Source organism: Nerophis ophidion, linkage group LG01, assembly GCF_033978795.1.
Source record: "Nerophis ophidion isolate RoL-2023_Sa linkage group LG01, RoL_Noph_v1.0, whole genome shotgun sequence".
Lineage (NCBI taxonomy): Eukaryota > Metazoa > Chordata > Actinopteri > Syngnathiformes > Syngnathidae > Nerophis > Nerophis ophidion.
Genome location: NC_084611.1, coordinates 63,770,255 through 63,790,765, shown reverse-complemented (window position 1 = coordinate 63,790,765; position 20,511 = coordinate 63,770,255).

Here is a 20,511-nt window from a genome sequence, read left to right as displayed (position 1 = left end):
TCAATGGGGGTCTGGCGGCAGATTTCTTACCAGTGGTGCAACTTGAATCCCTCTCTGTTAGTGTTGTTACACCCTCCGACAACACACCGACGAGGCATGATGTCTCCAAGGTTCCAAAAAATTGTCGAAAAAACGGAAAATAACAGAGCTGAGACCCGGTGTTTGTAATGTGAAAATGAAGGTCGCGGGTGTGTTACCTCGGTGATGTCACGTTCTGACGTCCTCGCTAAAAGACCGATAAACAGAAAGGCGTTTAATTTGCCAAAATGCACCCATTTAGAGTTCAGAAATCGGTTACAAAAATACATGGTCTTTTTTCTGCAACATCAAGGTATATATTGACGCTTGCATAGGTTTGGTGATAATGTTCCCCTTTAAGGAAATAAAGAATATCTCTGATTTAGCACGTGAGGCAGGGATTCGCTGGATCCCTCCAGTTCAGCACAGTAAAACAATAAGAGTAAACTCGCTATGAAAGCGCTAAAACATACCAGTGTAGTGAGTTTCGTTATTTACCCATGGAACTTTAGTTATCAAATCAAATCAAATCAACTTTATTTATAAAGCACATTTATTAGAGTTCCGGTCGGACGTTTTTTCTCGGGACACATTTCCGGTGTGGTTGTTTCCGGAAGAGGAGATGCTGGTGCGTTATTGATTGAAGTAAAGTCTGAATGTCATTAAAACAGTTAGTTCCATTTTTTGACACTTCTTCTACTCCTGTCCTTTCACCATTTTCAGATCTCTCCAGAGATTTTTTTTTTTTTACAAACAATTGCCATATCCATATAAATATACAGGAATATGAGTTTAAACAAATAATAACATGAACTATCATTAATCACTATGAATATAAACAATTTGAAGCCCCTTTGCCAGCTGATTTGTAACATAAAACTTAAAATAATAATGTTTGTAATATTGCTGACAGAAAAATAACTTCCATACCGTGTGATATGCTTTGCAGTATAGGTATGCTACTTAAGCCTAATTGATGTAGTTTAACAAAGATGACGGGGAAAAGATGCTGCCGAAGGTGAGACACATAAATAAAATTGCTTACAAAACGTCAGATCCGGAAGCGACTGTCAGAAAGCGGCTTCAAGATGATCTGTGAAACATAATTTATGCAACATTTTGATCAAAGATCCAACATTACATGTGCGTAGACTAGAAGAAAGTGTTTTCAAATTAGAAAATCAAAATAAAAATACGACTCCTTTAAAGCGCCTTATATTCCGGTTTGCCCTATGGTACAGACAATACGGTAAGACTTTGACCAAAAAAAACACCATTACATGTTATTGTAGCCCACAATAAAGTGTTTTCAAATTATATAGAAAAACTAAATAAAAATATGACTCCTTTAAAGCGCCTTATATTCCGGTGTGCCCTTTGGTCCGGAAAATACGGTAAGAGGGTGAAGTTGAGGAAGGACACAGGATTAGAAATGATTTTTAAGAGCGTTCCACTTCCTTTTTATGTACAAAGCCCATTTCTATATGAGTTAAGAAATTGTGTTTGATGTAAATCATTGTATTCCATTCCGTTTATATTTACATTTAACACAATTTCCCAACTCATATGGAAACGGGGTTTGTTAAATATGCTTCAAATGTCAGTCACAGGAGAAACAACAGTTGCAACAAAATCAAGCCTACAAGGCATTTTTCGAAAGGTTAGAAGCACAGCATCCAGCTGGGTAATGTACCTGCTATTGTACTTTATTTGAATGATTCCACACCTTCTTTTCATGTCTCCTATGTCCAAACTCACACTACAGTTTTCATACTTTAATTTTCATATTCTCCTTCACCCACTTTCCACAAATGTGCACCCTTTCATGAGAAAAGGTAAGGGTTCATAACATTCAAAAAAGAAAAAAGAAAAAGCATTTGGGTCCTGGATAGATCTCAGAGCCACAGTGCCACCAAGTGGTGTTTAAAACACGGGCACCTTTTAACCTCACACCCGGCACTCACATTTTTAGCCGCGTGATGATGGAAAGGAAGGCGTTCCCTCTAGGTGAAGTTAACGTGTGTAACAGGCTGCTTCCATGAGACACAAGGATGAGTCAGGGGAAGAAAAAAAAGAAGCAGGATTAACAAAACTAAATGTCATCAAACCAATAGGCAAATAGAATACTTTGAGGACACAGCCACATACAATTATGTCATGTGTCCTCCATCCGTCCATTCGTTTTCTACCGCTTGTCCCTTTTTGGGCGTAACGGGGGGTGTTGGAGCCTATCCCAGCTGCACTCGGGCAATAGGCAGCGTACACCCTGGACAAATCACCAATTCATCGCAGGATAGACAGAAAACATTCACACCAACATTCACACACTAGGTAGGGCCACATTAGTGTTGCCAATCAACCTATCCCATGGTCATGTGTCTTAATAATAATAATACAAAATAATGACAAAATAAATAAATAATAATAATAATACATTGTATTTATCTGCGATGAGGTGGCGACTTGTCCAGGGTGTACCCCGCCTTCCGCCCGATTGTAACTGAGATAGGGGCCAGCACCCCCCGCGACCCTAAAAGGGAATAAGCGGTAGGAAGTGGATGGATGGGCATTGTATTTATTTGGCGAAAGGCATACAAAGATGCTTACAAAATAATCAAAATAAAACATTATCATAATCAAGCAAATACTGTACATATATATATGTACAATAATACAACAACATCAGAAGGGCAAAATAAAAAATAACTTTGTGTTATGAGATAGTTTGTCCAGTTCTTAAAGCATTTTTGAAAATGTGGGTTTTGAATAGTCTTTTAAACATTGTGACAGAGGATGGTGGTCGAGATGGAGAAGGCATGCCCCCCCCCCCCCCCCCCCCCGGGGTTCGGTGCTGGGCTCTCTGAGGAGGAGACAACAGGGGATTGTTGGTGGAATGCAGGTTTGTGAGGAGTCCTTTTCTGTCCCACAAGCAGCTTTAAAGTACGGTTTATCCTTCTGAAAACCATTGTCCTCTACAGTGGACATTTGTGTTTGAGTCTATTAGTGTATTTGATGGTACTTTTGGTGTCTTTTCCAGGACCACAGAGGAACATGTATGTTACCTGACAATACAGGTAGGTTTGCAGGTTTAAGAGCAGCAGCACAGTCGGAAATGACTGTACCCTAAAAGTACCAAGATGCACTTTGCTGTGGTTGCATGAAAATCACATGACATTTGTCAACGTTGCTATGTATTTTCCTGAGGGTACAGACTCAAACATCTCACATACATACCAGATTCATAGTGACACCGATCCATCCCACACCTTTCCTACATAAGATGACAGAAAAAACTGAGGATTAATGTTCTGTTAATTAAACTAATTTACATTGCTGTCACAAAGACTCTGGTGTTTGCGTGCTACAACAATGGTGTGTTTAAAAGGTGTTGTTGAGAGACGGAGCTGACGAGCCGACAGCGGGTTAGGACAAACGCCGGTCCTACCCGAGATGGCGGCCAGGAGGCGGGGCGTGCGGCAGAGAGAAGAGGCGGGACGCACTCGGAGCGACGCTGCAGCCAGCCAATCAGGTGCGTACACCACACACCTGCGTTTAATCTCTTCATCTTCTGCTGCAGTATAAAAGTGGAGAGGGAGGAACCATCGTCGCGGAAGTAGACGAGGAAACCACGGCAACCGAAGACAACGAGCACGACGATCGAGATCCAGACCGAGATGAGCCCCAGCAGCAGACGCAGCCACCGGACACCGAAAGGTGTGCCGCGTCCAGCAGGAAGAGCCCGCGCGCTAGCAAGTGGCGCGACCGAATGGCCAGAGGACGAAAGATTTATTGAAATAATAAACACAAGTCAAACCTGCTATTATGCGTCATGTATCGATCGGCACTGCAACCCACACGAGGGCGCCTGGAAACGCGTCACAGGTGTACACACGTTGTATTTTAAGTAGGGTGTTATAAGGTAACTGGTAGCTGTGGAACTGTGGACCAGCTCTATACCCTCGGCGGGGTCCTTGAAGGTGCATGGGCGTTTGCCCAACCAGTCTACATGTGCTTTGTGGACTTGGAGAAGGCATTTGACCGTGTCCATCGGGAAGTCCTGTAGAGAGTGCTCAGAGATTATGGATACCGGACTGTCTGATTGTGGCGGTTCCGCTCCCTGTACGATCAGTGTCAGAGCTTGGTCCGCATTGCCAGCAGTAAGTTGGACACGTTTTTGGTGAGGGTTGGACTACGCCAAGGATGTCCTTTGTCACCGATTCTGTTCATTACTTTTATGGACAGATTTTCTAGGCGCAGTCAAGGCGTTGAGGGGTTCCGGTTTGGTGGCCGAGGGATTAGGTCTCTGCTTTTTGCAGATGATGTGGTCCTGATGGCTTCATCTGGCCGGGATCCTTAGCTCTCACTGGATCGTTTCGCAGCCGAGTGTAAAGCGACCTTAATGAGAATCAGCACATCCATGTCCGAGTCCATGGTTCTCTCCCGGAAAAGGGTGGAATGTCATCTCCAGGTTAGGGAGGAGACACTGCCCCAAGTGGAGGAGTTCAAGTACCTACGAGTCTTATTCACGAGTGAGGGAAGAGTGGATCGTGAGATCGACAGGCGGATCGGTGCAGCGTCTTCAGTAATGCGGACGCTGTATCGATCCGTTGTGGTGAAGAAGGAGCTAAGTAGGAAGGCAAAGCTCTCAATTTACCGGTCGATCTACATTCCCATCCTCACCTATGGTCATGACTGAAAGGACAAGGTCACTGGTACAAGCGGCCAAAATGAGTTTCCTCTGCCGGGTGGCGGGGCTCTCCCTTAGAGATAGGGTGAGAAGCTCTGCCATCCGGGAGGAGCTCAAAGTAAAGCCGCTGCTCCTCCACATCGAGAGAAGCCAAATGAGGTGGTTCGGGCATCTGATCAGGATGCCACCCGAACGCCTCCCTAGACAGGTGTTTAGGGCACGTCCAACCGGTAGGAGGCCACGGGGAAGACCAAGGACATGCGGGGAAGAATATGTCTCCCGGCTGGCCTGGGAACGCCTCGGGATCCCCCGCGAAGAGCTAGATGAAGTGGCTGGGAAGAGGAAAATCTGGGCTTCCCTACTTAGGCTGCTGCCCCATCGACCTGACCTTGGATAAGCGGAAGAAGATGGATGGATGGATGGATGGTAGCTACGCCTGTAGAGGTCTACTATGAGTCACCTAAAATCTACTTCTATGAGGTAATCATGTCATCCTACAACATCCCAGTTTTGGACAAGGAAATATACGGCCAGTCTCCGTTGCACTTTGGTTTCATGAAAAATGTCTCACTGTTATCCATGGCTACAACTTATTACTTCTATGTTATTATTACTAGTACTTATTTCTGTCATTTTACATTTCAAAACTCGGACAGGCAGCACGGGGGAATAGAGGTTAGTGCATGTGCCTCACAATACGAAGGTCCCGAGTAGTCCTGAGTTCAACCCCGGGCTCGGGATCTTTCTGTGTGGAGTTTGCGTGTTCTCCCCGTGACTGCGTGGGTTCCCTCCGGGTACTCCGGCTTCCTACCACCCCCAAAGACATGCACCTGGGGTTAGATTGATTGGCAACACTAAATTGGTCCTAGTGTGTGAATGTGAGTACGAATGTTTTTTGTCTGTCTGTGTTGACCTTGCGATGAGGTGGAAATTTGTCCGGCGTGTACAGCTGAGATAGGCTCCAGCACCCCCCGCGACCCCAAAAGGGACAAGCGGTAGAAAAATGATGGATGGATGGATGGATGAAAACTCGGACAGGGAAACAACTCATTTGGAAAATGATAATATGTTGACATAGTATTTTTTTAATTTCAACAAAGAAAACTAATGCTGATGAAATTTAGTTTTTTGTTGATGGTTTATTGTATAATGTGGTTATAATGATACTTGTTAAATTTCTGGGGGTCAAAATTTTTGGGGTCTTTTTAAGATTTATTTTATGACATATTTTCGTAAGAACCACGACTCAAAAATAAATGGTAATTGTGAATTATTCTGATTTATGATACCCTGTTATGACACCCAGTTGTCTTGAAAACTCTTGTTTTTTTGCACTACTGAGGTTCATTTGCAACTGTATTTTATAGTAAACTTTGCATGCATTCGCAATTCCCAGACGTTAGATGGCAGTATTGTACAGACTTCGGTGTCTTGCCATAGCCAGGAAGTAGTATTTGCCATTAGGTTGAATGTGCCAGTTTTGTCTTTTGTTTAGTCCTACAAACTGGTTGTGCTGTAAATATTGTACTTATTACACAACAGCTGTTAGAATTTAACGTGCATCATTTTTTTTAGTTTCCATTACCAAATTTGGAAGTTTTTAAATCGCCATGCAAAATCACTAATGGTAATGGTAATCATTTTGAAATGTGGAGCGTTACTTTTGAGAGCCTTCTTCTATCTCTGTTGATATGGACAAATGTAACATGACTGAGTCTGCTCTGTTTGTTAACCAGTCAAGCACTTGAGTCGGAGCAGAGTTTACAATCGGGCGTAGCATCACGTACAACAAAGGTACCAAAATATGTCAGCGTTTGATTTTACATGAAACAGTACCCGGTAATACCAACAGACTTTGGTCAGTACCTATGTCTTGTTTATATTTTATTCTTTATCTCTACAAATGTTACTTACTATTTTGCAAGTTATTTTTATTTTCCAACGTTCGTCAGATGAGCCATCTGCCTCAAGGGTTATCGGCCGTGCTTGTGTGGGCGATTTTGTGTTAGCGTCCTGGTGGCTATGGTCTGCTGACTTCCTTGTGCAAATGGCTCCTGTGATAGTGTTTACTTGCATGTTTCCTCTGTACTCAGCCATGCAATCATTGGTCCATATAGTTGCATATGTGTGTATGTTGTGTGTGTTTGGGTTTGGTATCTGTGTCCATGCGTACGTATGTGATAATGGGAGATATGGATCACTGGGGTATGGTTTTTAACTTTGTAAAGCACTTTGCGTTGAATTTATTTTATGTATGAAAGTAGCGAATTCGGTACCCATTCCTAATTACAAAGGGAGGCGAGAAGTCAAAATAATCAACATGGCAGTTTTCTTTTCATTTAAAAGATCGTGACCCCTACACCTCAAGCGGATTAGTAACACAAAGTACAACATACACACTGCAAACCTAGTCTGGTCAACTAAATGGTTCAGATGGTTTTTTTTTTCACAATATCGGTAAATTAAATTTAACTCCTGTTCTTCAAATGAAGTGAGGAAGCGACACTGGTTTTATTCAAGGATTGCGTTGTGTTTGTAGTGCAAGGCAAGGATGAAGTGTTCCATCCTCCGTATGGTTCAACATCACAGCATCTGTAGAATTAAAGATGAAGTGTAAAGACACAGAGAAGCTAACAGAGACGAGATAGAGTGAAGTGGTAAGCAGGAGTTAAGTGTCCTGATTGCCTCTAATCATCACGCAGCTGAAATGTCAACTGGAAAGTAAAAACATCACCATTTTCCCTTTAGACACTTTGTCTCCACGAGTTGCTCTCTCCGTCCATCCCTCGTAGAAATGCCACTCTTGGTTGATCCGTGAAACTGTATGAGTGAATTTGACGGCTCAAAACTTTAAGAGATGCAGCACTTTTGTTGATTAAGGGAAAGATACCAGAAGAATCAAATCACTTGATGGCCGCACTGAGGTTTCCTACGCACACATATTTCCACCCCATCCTCCAAACCCTCCTCCCCTCTGGTGTGTTTGTTGTGCTACACCGCCCTTCCAGTGCATTAATCAGTCAAACCGCAGTGGCAGAGCTATTACTCATCTGATCAGAACTTTAAGAGAGAGGGATGGAGAGAGGCGAGCACATTAGCGGGAGAAGCAAAGAAGGGGCTGCTCTGTATTCATTCATTTTTTAATATCTATACCTCAGGGCTCTTCCTCTCCACATATTCAGCCATTCATCTGTTTGTGGGTGCAGTCAGTCATTCATTCACCAGTTGAAATATGCAACTAACAACTCCATCCTTGCCATGGCTTTATTTAAAGTAGGCATCCTTTCTTCCTCGAAGAAAACATGTCAGATGAAACAACACGAATGTGAACAATGCAGGGACGTTTTGCTGTCCAGCAACTGGATAAAGCTGAAGGACAAAGAGCCAACAGTCAACTGTTTTCTTAAGTATTTGGAAAAAAGCAATTGTTAAGGCATTTTAGAAAATATAGACCTAGTCTTGGACTTCATTTGAAGATCTCACACAATATGCAGCCTTGCACTCTGTCTAACTACTGTCACTACTGCACAAATATGCAGACGTTTCATCCACCTTCAGTCTTGCCAAATACAAACCGCTTTTCCATCTGAGTTGGGAAATTGTGTTAGATGTATATATAAATGGAATACAATGATTTGCAAATCATTTTAACCGATATTCAGTTGAATATGCTACAAAGACAACATATTTGATGTTCAAACTGATAAATATTTATTTTTTGGCAAATAATCAATAACTTTAAGATTTAATGCCAGCAAAACGTGACAACGAAGTTGGGAAAGGTGGCAATAAATACTGAAAAAGTTGAGGAATCCTCATCAAACACTTATTTGGAACATCCCACATGTGTGCAGGCTAATTGGGAACAGGTGGGTGCCATGATTGGGTATAAAAACAGCTTCCCAAAAAATGCTCTGCCTTTCACAAGAAAGGATGGAGCGAAGTACACCCCTTTGTCCACAACTGCGTGAGAAAATAGTCAAACAGTTTAAGAACAATGTGTCTCAAAGAGCAATTGCAAGAAATTTAGGGATTTCAACACCCACTGTCCATAATATCATCAAAAGGTTCAGAGAATCTGGAGAAATCACTGCACATAAGCGGCATGGGCGTAAACTAACATTGAATGACCACGACCTTCGATCCCTCAGACGGCACTGTATGAAAAATAGATATCCATCTCTAAAGGATATCACCACATGGGCTCAGGAACACTTCAGAAAACCACTGTCACTAAATACAGTTTGTCGCTACAGCTGTAAGTGCAAGTTAACACTCTACTATGCAAAGCGAAAGCCATATATCAGCAACATCCAGAAACGTTACAACAGCGTAGCTTCGTAAAAAAAGACTGCGGGTACTTTCCTGGCTCACTTGCAGCCCAGACATGTCTCCTATCAAAAATGTGTAGTGCATTATGAAGCATAAAATACGACAGCGGAGACCCCAGACTGTTGAACGACTTAAGCTCTACATAAAACAAGAATGGGAAAGAATTTCACTTTAAAGCTTCAACAATTAGTTTCCTCAGTTCCCTAACGTTTATTGAGTGTTGTTTAAAGAAAAGGTGATGTAAAACAGGGGTGAACATGCCCTTTCCCAACAACTTTGGCCTGTGTTGCAGCCATTAAATTCAAATTTAATTATTTGCAAAAAAAAATAAAGTTAATGAGTTTGAACATCAAATATCTTGTCTTTGTAGTGCATTCAATTGAATATAGGTTGAAAAAGATTTGCAAATCATTTTATTCCGTTTATATTTACATCTAACACACTTTTCCAAATCATATGGAAACGGGGTTTGTAGTATTTTGTGCGTGGAACATTAGAAAATATTTGCTTGAGTGGAATTAGATGGGTGTCACATTTTTAGCCATCAATCCCTATCCAAAATTGTTTTTAGGGATGTGAGCAGTCTTTGAGGAAAAAAATAGGAATTTTGAGAAAAAAAGTAACATTTTTATTAGCATGAAGTGCTGCCATACAAAACTTGAAAGAAAATGTTGAAAATGAAGACTACATTTCCTGCAGTTGTGTGCATTTCTATACTGTTTTTTACCTATGGATTTATTCTCATCTACCAACCTTTTTTGGCTGTCTTTTTTGACACTTAAATGTCCCATAGAATTTTAGTTTTTTTTAGTACATTTTAGTAAAAAAAAAAAAAAACATGCTCAGTGGCTTTGTGGTTAGAGTGTGGGCTCTGAGATCGGTACGTTGTGAGTTCAAACCCGGCCAAGTCAGACCAACGACTATAAAAATGAGACCCATTACCTCCCTACTTGGCACTCAGCATCAAGGGTTGGAAATCAGGGTTGAATCACCAAAATGATTCCAGCGCGCTGCCACCACTACCGCTCACTGCTCGGCTCACCTCCCAGGTAGTGAAATAAGGGAATGGGTCAAATGCATGTGTGTGTGACTACCAGTGGTAATTTTACTTTTAACTTTAAATTATTCACTAACATTATCATTGAAAATTTAATTTCTTATTCTATAACATGCAAGCAAAAAACTAAGAAAATGTTTCATTTGGCAACTCTATCCTTTAGCCACACCCCCTCAGGTAATACACTTCTATCATTGTGACCTACCTCTGTTAACAAGGTCACGTCAACAACATATCTTTCTCACTCTAGAACTGCAACTGGTTAGGAACTAAAGGTGTTCGTACTGTAATCTTTCAAATATGATTAGCAGCAAAGTGGACAGCCATCAATGTGGCTCGAAGAGCGAACGGAGGCAACAACAAGCTGGTTAGATGGTTGGTTAACAAATTGTTTCAGTGCTCTAAACACTTGGTCTTTACTCATTTCGGAGAGCCAAAACAATTTTGCTAGTTAGCTAACCATTTATCTAGCCAATTGTATTTTCCTGACCATAGGGTGCGCCGGATTATAAGGCGCACTGCAGATAAGCAGCTCTAGTCAGGTCTATTTTCATACAAAAGACACACTGGATTTTAGGGCACATTAAAGGAGTCATATCATTACCCTTTTTTTCTAAATGGAAAACACTTCCTTGTGGTATACATATCATGTAATGGTGGCTCTTTGGTCAACATGTTGCAAAGATTTAGTTTTACAGATCATCTTCAGGCCGCTTTCTGACTGTCGTTTCAGGATGCGCCAATTTGTGGGCGGTTTTATTTACATGGCTTACTTTCGGCAGCGTCTTTTCCCCGCCATCTTTGTTGTAGCGTGCAATGACGGGAGTGGAAGAAGTGTCAAAGCTGTTTTAATGACATTTAAGTCAACAAATGAGCAGCATCTCTTCATCTATGGCTCACTAGTGCAATAACAAAGCCGGAAATGTGTCCTGTGAAAAACCGTCTGACCGGAACTCTCTAATAACTAAAGTTTGTTTTAGCGCATTCATGGCGAGTTTACTGACAGATATAAGTAAGAACTTCAAACAGTACCTTGTTTTAGAAATGGCAACAGCGAAGAATGAATGTCCCATAAAAAGAAGATAGAGGAAAAGAAGCTTATCAAATATGGTTTCGACACCAACTACAAAGGCAGACGCGCGCACATTTTCAGGATTTATGCAGATCCCAAATACAGATCAGCAGGTACCAGAAGAAATTTGCTTTTGCCTATCAACAAAACGGCAAATAATAAATATGTAAAACCTTATACACACACCATAATAATACTCAGATTTTGAAACACAGTACCATCCATCAAGCAGTGCGGCTTCATAGCTTACAAGTCCTAATCTTATACTTCTACAATGGTATCGAAACAGAAATGTTTATATCACGTTTCTTTATAAATACAACAATTGCTGGTATTTTTGGAAATAGTAAAGAAAAGCAACACCTATTATTGGCTACCATTGTTTGGGTTTTGCCACCAAAGACCTGTTACGGTTTCAAATAATTGAATCCAATTGCGGATCAGTAAAAAGTATTTTTAATAACAAAAAAATCACTGGAGAAAATAATTTAAGAGTAACAAAAGTCAGCTCCTGGAAGACGGGGTCAAAAAGTCTGTTCAGCATCTGAGGAAATACAAAAACAGGGTTCAAAAAAAGGTTTCAGGGCAAAGGTCAGAATGATAGGGTTCAGGTTAGAATGTACCACAGGCAACGAACGAACTGGCACTGGCTGGGTGGAGATCCAGGGTTTAAGTCAGGTCGTTGATTAGGTGCAGGTGGGCTTGGATGGCTGGCAGCCCACCTGCAACTGACGACCAGGGAGAAACTTGCAGACAAGAGGAAAAAAAAAAAAAAAAAGGCAGGCGAACTGCCCTCATGACATCACCCCACCTCCAATGGGAGCCACCCGGCGACCACCAAGCTTTTCAGGATTGCGACGATGGAAATCCCGAACCATCCTAGGGTCCAGGATGGCGGAGCGCGGAACCCAGGACCGTTCCTCCTGGCCATACTCCTCCCAATCCACCAGGTACTGCAAACCCCGACCACGTCTGCGCACGTCAAGCAGTCGGCGAACAGCGTAGGCAGGCGCGTCATCAATGATCCTGGGGGGGCGGGCGGAGGGGGGTTGGCCGGAGGGCACAAAGGGCTGCCTGTCATCGGTTTGAGCTGGGAAACGTGAATTACCGGATGTATCCTCATAGAAGAGGGCAGCTTTAGACGGACTGTTGTAGGGTTGACAATTACGTCGACAGGAAAAGGACCAAGGAAGCGTGGAGACAGTTTACGACTCTCAGTTCTTAGGGGGATGTTCCGAGAAGATAACCATACCAATTGTCCTGGTTGATAAGCTGGAGCAGGAACTCTGCGACGGTCAGCCACCACCTTGTTGTGTTCGGCTGTACGCAGGAGAGCAGTTCGTGTGTCCTTCCATACCTTTTGGCATCGACGCAGATAATGTTGGGTTGATGGCACGGCCAACTCCTGCTCAGGGAATAGTGGCGGTTGATAACCAAGAGAGGCATCAAAGGGGGTTAAACCAGTAGCAGAACTTAATTGAGAGTTGTGGGCGTACTCAACCCAGGAAAGATGGGCACTCCACTGCGTGGGATTATCTGCTGTCACACATCTTAATGCAGCTTCCAGTTCCTGATTTGCCCGTTCTGTCTGCCCATTAGATTGGGGGTGAAAACCGGAGGAAAGACTGACTGTCGTACCAATTGACTTACAAAACTGCCGCCATACTTGAGAGGTGAATTGTGGTCCACGGTCCAAAACAATGTCCAACAGCAGTCCATGTAGACGGAAGACATGATTAACCAGGAGATTTGCAGTTTCCAATGCTGTCGGCACTTTGGGTAGAGCCACAAAATGACAGGCCTTGGAAAAACGGTCAATTATAGTGAGTATTACTGTATTACCTTGGGACGGTGGCAGTCCTGTGACAAAGTCCATAGAGATATGAGACCATAGCCGAGAAGGTACGGGGAGCGGCTGGAGAAGTCCAGAGGGTGGACGGTGTGAAGACTTATTTTGAGCGCAGACAGCAGGCAAGGACATACTTCCGTGTGTCAGCATCCATTGAAGGCCACCAAAATCCACGTTTCAGCAGGTTGAGTGTGCGAGTGACTCCAGGGTGGCAGGAAAATCGAGCAATGTGGATCCATTGCAACACTCTAGAACGGACAGAGTTAGGCACATAGAGGCGGTTATTGGGTCCATTACCTGGATCGGGATCTGTGCGTTGAGCCTCCTTCACCTTTGCTTCGATCGCCCAAGTAACGGCTGCAACAATGCGAGTGGAAGGGAGAATGGTCACTGGGTCAGAGGGGGTGTCAGAACAGGTGAATTGGCGAGAGAGAGCATCTGGCTTGGTGTTCCTGGAGCCTGGCCGATAAGTTTGGACAAAATCAAATCTGCTGAAAAACAATGCCCACCGGGCTTCGCGTGAATTGAGTCCTTTGGCAGTTTGAATGTAAGAAAGATTTTTATGATCAGTCCAGACGATAAATTGCTTTTTAGCTCCTTCCAGACAGTGTCTCCATTCCTCTAGTGCCAATTTGATGGCCAAAAGCTCCCTATTCCCTACATCGTAGTTCTTTTCAGTCTGAGATAAACGACGAGAATAGAAGGCGCAGGGGTGGAGCGTGTCATCAGAGCTAGACCGTTGCGATAACACTGCCCCGACTCCAGAGTCGGAGGCATCCACCTCTACAATGAACTGACGAGTTTGTTCCGTTTGCATTAATACTGGTGCGGTAGTGAATAAGTCCTTTAGTTTTCTGAATGCCGACTCAGCCTCCTCAGTCCAAGAAAAGGGAGTTGATGATGTTAAACGGCAAAGGGTTTGGGCAATTGAGCTGAAGTTGCGGATAAAGCGCCTATAAAAATTTGCAAAACCCAGGAACTGTTGGAGCTTCCGACGACTTGTTGGCTGTGGCCATTCTAAAACTGCCTTTATTTTTTGGGGGTCGGGTCTCACTTGTCCAGCCTCAATAATAAACCCCAAAAAGGACACAGAGTCACGGTGAAAATCACATTTCTTCGCTTTGACATACAATTTGTTTTCCAGAAGTCTTTGTAAAACTAAACGGACGTGTTGGATATGTTCAGCCGGGGACTGGGAGAAAATTAAAATATCGTCGAGATAAACAAAAACAAAAGGGTTTAGAAAATCTCTCAAAACATCATTCACAAGTGCTTGAAAGACAGCTGGGGCGTTAGTAAGACCAAAAGGCATGACCAAATATTCAAAATGTCCTATGGGGGTGTTAAAGACTGTCTTCCACTCATCCCCTTCTCTAATACGTACGAGGTGGTAAGCATTGCGCAGATCTAATTTTGTGAAAATGACAGATCCCTGTAATGGATCAAAGGCTGCTGTGAGCAAAGGTAGTGGATATTTATTTTTGATAGTAATGTTATTCAGGCCACGATAATCTATGCAGGGACGTAAGGATTTGTCTTTCTTTTTAACAAACAAAAATCCGGGGAAGAAGATTGACGGATTAAACCTGCTGATAAAGACTCGTTCAGATATTTTTCCATCGCTTCTCTCTCTGGGCGTGACAAATTGAACAGGCGGCTAGAGGGCAAGGTGGCACCAGGAAGTAGCTCGATTGCGCAATCATACGGACGGTGGGGAGGAAGACATAAGGCTTTGTCTTTACTGGAAACCTCTGCCAGATCATGATAAGTAGGGATGTTCGAAAGATCGGAGATTTCCAGAGGATCAGACGGTGCACCCTTAATGGGCACCAGGCCAGAGCGAAGGCAATTAATGTGACACTTTTCACTCCAACCTGTAATTCTACTATTTAACCAGTCAATGTTGGGGTTGTGCAAACTCAACCAAGGATGTCCTAAAACGAGTGGTGTGTGAGGAGAAGAAATAATCTTAAATTGAATCTCTTCATGGTGGTTTCCAGAGACGCAAAGTGTTAGCGGGACAGTACAGTGAGTAACATTAGCCAAAAGTTTCCCATTAAGAGAATTGGCGGTAATGGGAACTTTAAGTGCCTGTAGGGGGATGTTAGACTGTTTAGCTAACTCAAAATCTAAAAAGTTGTCCTCCGCACCAGAATCGATCAACGCCGACAAAGGTAAGGAAAATTTACCCAACCTAAGGGTAGCCTGAAGTAACAATCGGGGACTACACCCTATTTTAGAATATCTCACCAAAACTCCCAGGCCTACTGGTGAGTCGGGTCTTTTTGGCCTGACTGGACAAGTGGAAATTGAATGACCCGATTCCCCACAATATAGGCACTGACCTAGCCTCATGCGCTGCTGCCGTTCTTCAGTAGACAGGGGTACTCTGCCCAGCTGCATGGGTTCTTCTGTTGCCACAGGAGGGGTAGGACGTGAAATTCTGCTGCTTTAATTGCTGGTCTGTGAACAGTTTGAGGAAATTTAGATTGACCATTCTTCTCGAGGCGGCGCTCACGTAAACGGGTATCTAACCGAATCACCAATGAGATGAGTGAACTAAAATTTGTCTCTTCGTCTCTGCAAGTCAATTCATCCTTTAGCTGTTCATTAAGACCCTTAATAAAAATCTCCATAAGTGCTTGGTCATTCCATCCTGAGTCAGCTGCCAATGTTTGAAACTCCACAGAATAATCTGCAGCACTGTGACTTCCTTGCTGTAGTGATAGGAGACGCTTTGCTGCACTACCAGCATAGTTTGGGTGATCAAAAACTTGCCGGACACGCTCAACAAAGTCATTGAATCTCCTGAGTGCCAGTGGATTCTGGGAATCTTCTGCCTCTGCCCATGCTAACGCCCTGCCACGCAGTAACCCAACCATGAACAAAATTTTTGACTTATCTGCAGAGAAGGTTGTTGGTCTTAGTTGAAAAATGTTTGAACACTGCAGAAGAAAGCCTCGACAGCTGCTTAGGTCCCCATGAAAAGGCTCACGGTTTGGCACGGGAACTTCAGGAGTGGTGAAAGAGGCGTGAGGTGAGGCAATGGTCAGAGGTGACTGGGCAGAGGCTGTGGATGAAAGTTGTTTTGTTAAGAGAGATATTTGGTTCATGAGTTGGCTCATTTGTGTTACTAGGTTCTGATTTCCTTGAACAAGAAGGCGTAGTGTCTGTCCATGCAGGCCGAGCACGATGCCTTGATGTGAAACGGCTTTCCTGATTGCCGCAGGTGTGTCCTCATCAAGGGGAAGATCCGCTGGATTCATACTGGCCAGTTCGTTCTGTTACGGTTTCAAAAAAAATGAATCCAATTGCGGATCAGTAAAAAGTATTTTTAATAACAAAAAATCACTGCAGAACATAATTTAAGAGTAACAAAAGTCAGCTCCAGGAAGACGGGGTCAAAAAGTCTGTTCAGCATATGAGGAAATACAAAAACAGGGTTCAAAAAAAGGTTTCAGGGCAAAGGTCAGAATGATAGTGTTCAGGTTAGAATGTACCACAGGCAACAAACGAACTGGCACTGGCTGGGTGGAGATCCAGGGTTTAAGTCAGGTCGTTGATTAGGTGCAGGTGGGCTTGGATGGCTAGCAGCCCACCTGTAACTGACGACCAGGGAGAAACTTGCAGACAAGAGGAAAAAAAAAAAAAAGGGCAGGCGAACTGCCCTCATGACAAGACCAGTGTATCCAGGGACTTACATCCTAAGTTTGTAAAAAAAAAATAACAAAAACCGCTAAAAAATGATTTGGTCATAATAAAAAAAAAAAGAAAAACATTGATTTAATCACTTTAGCATTGTTCAAATACTGATACTAATAAATTATTTGATCATTGTCTGTTGCTTGTGCATTAAGAATGATCTGTATTAAAGAACACTATGGTGCTGTGTACTTTGTACTCTCAAGCCAGCATTGAGATTTCCCTTTGATGTAACAAAGAGTTTAGCCCAGCTCTCCTTGATTATTACTTGTCCAACGAATTGTGGTAACAATAGTTAATCATGTACAACACAAATTTGAAGCCGTCAAAGGTATAAATTATTATAGTATTTGTGCAAAAATGACTATATTTTACTACATCCAAAGAGTAAAAATAAAGTTCACATAGCCAACTCTGTGTGAGGAACACACAAAAACAGTCTCTAGCCCCAGGGATAAACTTGACTAATATTGAATGATGTCTTATTCACAAAGACTGCCAAAAGAATAACGTATTCTATGTTTTAAATATAATGTCGCTATATTTCACTGGACTTTGAAACCACACGGTGAGTGAAAAACACAAGATGCAAAATTAGAATTGCTTGTCAATAAAAAGTCTTCAGTTTGATTATTTTTCTTATCTTATTTATGTAAGGTATTCATTTATTTCTTGTCGTTTTCTTAATGTTCTCAGTGGAGATAAATCTGCACAATTTACCAGTTTGTGAACATGAACTCTATTCCTCAATCAAATCCTACATTGGATACAATACAATAAACAAAAACACTACTTCAGGAAAAAATATTCACTGAATATTTTTTAGCCACTTGCGATAACAACAACTGCGAAAACAAGTTTTTACTCACTAATTAACAGATATAATTGACAAACGATCAAATTCAAAATTGAATATTGTTTTTAATCGGCAAGTCTCAATAGAACTCTTTGCACTTCTGATATGATTCCTCTATTGGAGCTCTTGAGTATCATACTTTACTAATATTAAACTTTTTCAATATTAACAGTAATTGTACATACATTAAACATTGTTTAGTGTGGAATATTAGCAAGTGTTTAATGAAGTGCAACTATTCAAACAGAAAACAGGGGTAGGTATGAAAAACACTGACATACTTGTTATTAACCCTCTATAATGGACTTATGCTGTCTTTATGTTGAAGTTGAAGTAATGATTCATTAACCTAAGCCTCTGATGAAGTATGTTAAAGGATGCTGACACATTTCTTACTGGATACTTTGTAATAAGTTTCTGCCTTGGAGACTTTGTGTGTGTAGGTAATATGCACCTACAAGTATTTGATACTTGTTTATAATGACAAATGTGCTGCTTTCGACTGGAATATTCAGTCTCTCCAGGATATGGCAGGCTTTTTATGTTAGAAGTGTAGTTTAAAATGCCTGGATTTGCTCCAGCTTTGTCAGAAAGTTTTAGACTTTTTTTTTCAACAACTTGAGATTATATGCATTTCTTGTCATTCTTGTGTTCCTCGTAACCTCAAAAAGCATATATATATATATATATATATATATATATATATATATATATATATATATATATATATATATATAGACACTATATGGCAGTAAAAGCACATCATTGTCAAATTACTGTACTGTTTGTTAATTAAAACTAATAATAGTAATATTAACTCCTCTCCGAGCTGCCACCTTATCGTGGTAGAGGAGTTTGCATGGCCCAATGATCCTAGCAGCCATGTTATCCGGGGGTTTTAAGCCCCCTGGTAGGGTCTCCCATGGCAAACTGGTCCTAGGTGAGAGACCAGACAAAGAGCAAATCGAAGACCTCCATGAAAATTAAACACAAAAGGACCCTGATTTCCCCTCGCCCGGAGGCGGGTCACCGGGGACCCCTCTGGAGCCAGGGCCAGAGGTGGGGCACGCTGGCGAGCGCCTGGTGGTCGGGCCTGTTCCCATGCGGCCCGAAGAGGCAACGTGGGTCCCCCCTCCAATGGGCTCACCACCCATAGCAGGGGCCGTAGAGGTCGGGTGCGATATGAGCTGGGTGGCAGCCAAAGGCAGGGCTCTTGGCGGTCCAATCCTCGGCTACATAAGCTAGCTCTTGGGACGTGGAACATCACCTCACTGGGGGGGAAGGAGCCTGAGCTAGTGCGCGAAGTGGATATAGTCGGACTCACTTCGACGCACAGCACGGGCTCTGGAACCACTTCTCTTGAAAGGGGCTGGACTCTCTTCCTTTCTGGCGTGGACGGCAGTGAGAGGCGACGGGCTGGGGTGGCAATTCTCGTTTTCCCCCGGCTCAAAGCCTGCACGTTGGAGTTCAACCCAGTGGACGAAAGGGTAGGTTACCTCCGCCTTCGGGTGGGGGGACGCGTCCTGAATGTTGTTTGTGCTTACGCACCAAAAATCAGTTCAGAGTACCCACCCTTTTTGGGTACACTCGAGGGAGTACTGGAGAGTGCTCCCTCGGGTGATTCTCTTGTTCTGCTGGGGGACTTCAACGCTCATGTTGGCAACGACAGTAAAACCTGGAGAGGCGTGATTGGGAATAATGGCCGCCCGGATCTGAACCCGAGTGGTGTTTTGTTATTGGACTTTTGTGCTCATCCCAGTTTGTCTGTAACAAACACCATATTCAAACATAAGGGTGTCAATGCGTGCACTTGGCACCAGGACACCCTAGGCCGCAGTTCCATAATCTACCTTGTAGTTGTGTCATCGGATTTGCGGCCTCATGTTTTGGACACTCGGGTGAAGAGAAGGGCGAAGCTTTCTACCCGATCACCACATGGTAGTGAGTTGGCTGCAATGTTGGGGGAGGATGCCGGACAGACCTGGTAGGCTCAAACGCATTGTGAGGGTTTGCTAGAAACATCTGGCAGAGTCTCCTGTCAGAGAAAGTTTCAATTCCCACCTCCGAAAGAACTTTGAACATGTCACGAGGGAGGTGCTAGACATTGAGTCCAAGTGGACCATGTTCTGCACCTCTATTGTCGAGGCGGCTGATTGGAGCTATGGCCGCAAGGTAGTTGGTACCTGTTGGGGCGGTAATCCTAGAACCTGTTGGTGGACACTAGCGGTGAGGGATGCCGTCAAGCGGAAAAAGGAGTCCTATTGGGTTTTTTTGGCTCATAGGACTCCAGAGGCAGTGGACAGGTACCGACAGGCCAAGCAGTGTGCAGCTTCAGCGGTCGCAGAGGAAAAAACTCGGACATGGGAGGAGTTAGGGAAAGTCATGGAAAACGACTTTCGGACTGCTTCGAAACGATTCTGGACCAGCATCCGCCGCCTTAGGAAGGAGAAGCAGTGCACTGTCAACACCGTGGGTGATGCAGATGGTGATCTGCAGACCTTAACTGCGGATGTTTTGGATAGGTGGAAGGAATACTTCGAAGACCTCCTCAATCCCACCAACACATCTTCCTATGAGGAAGCAGTGCCTGGGGAATCTGTGGTGGGCTCTCCTATTTCTGGGGCTGAGGTTGCTGAGGTAGTTAAAAACCTCCTCGGTGGCAAGGCCCCAGGGGTGGATGAGAACCGCCCGGAGTTCCTTAAGGCTCTGGATGCTGCGGGGCTGTCTGGGTTGACAAGACTCTGCAACATCGCGTGGACATCGGGGGCAGTACCTCTGGATTGGCAGACCGGGGTGGTGGTCCCTCTCTTTAAGAAGGGGGACTGGAGGGTGTGTTCCAACTATCGTGGGATCACACTCCTCAGCCTTCCCGTAAGTTTTATTCAGGTGTACTGGAGAGGAGGCTATATGCCGGATAATCGAACCTCGGATTCAGGAG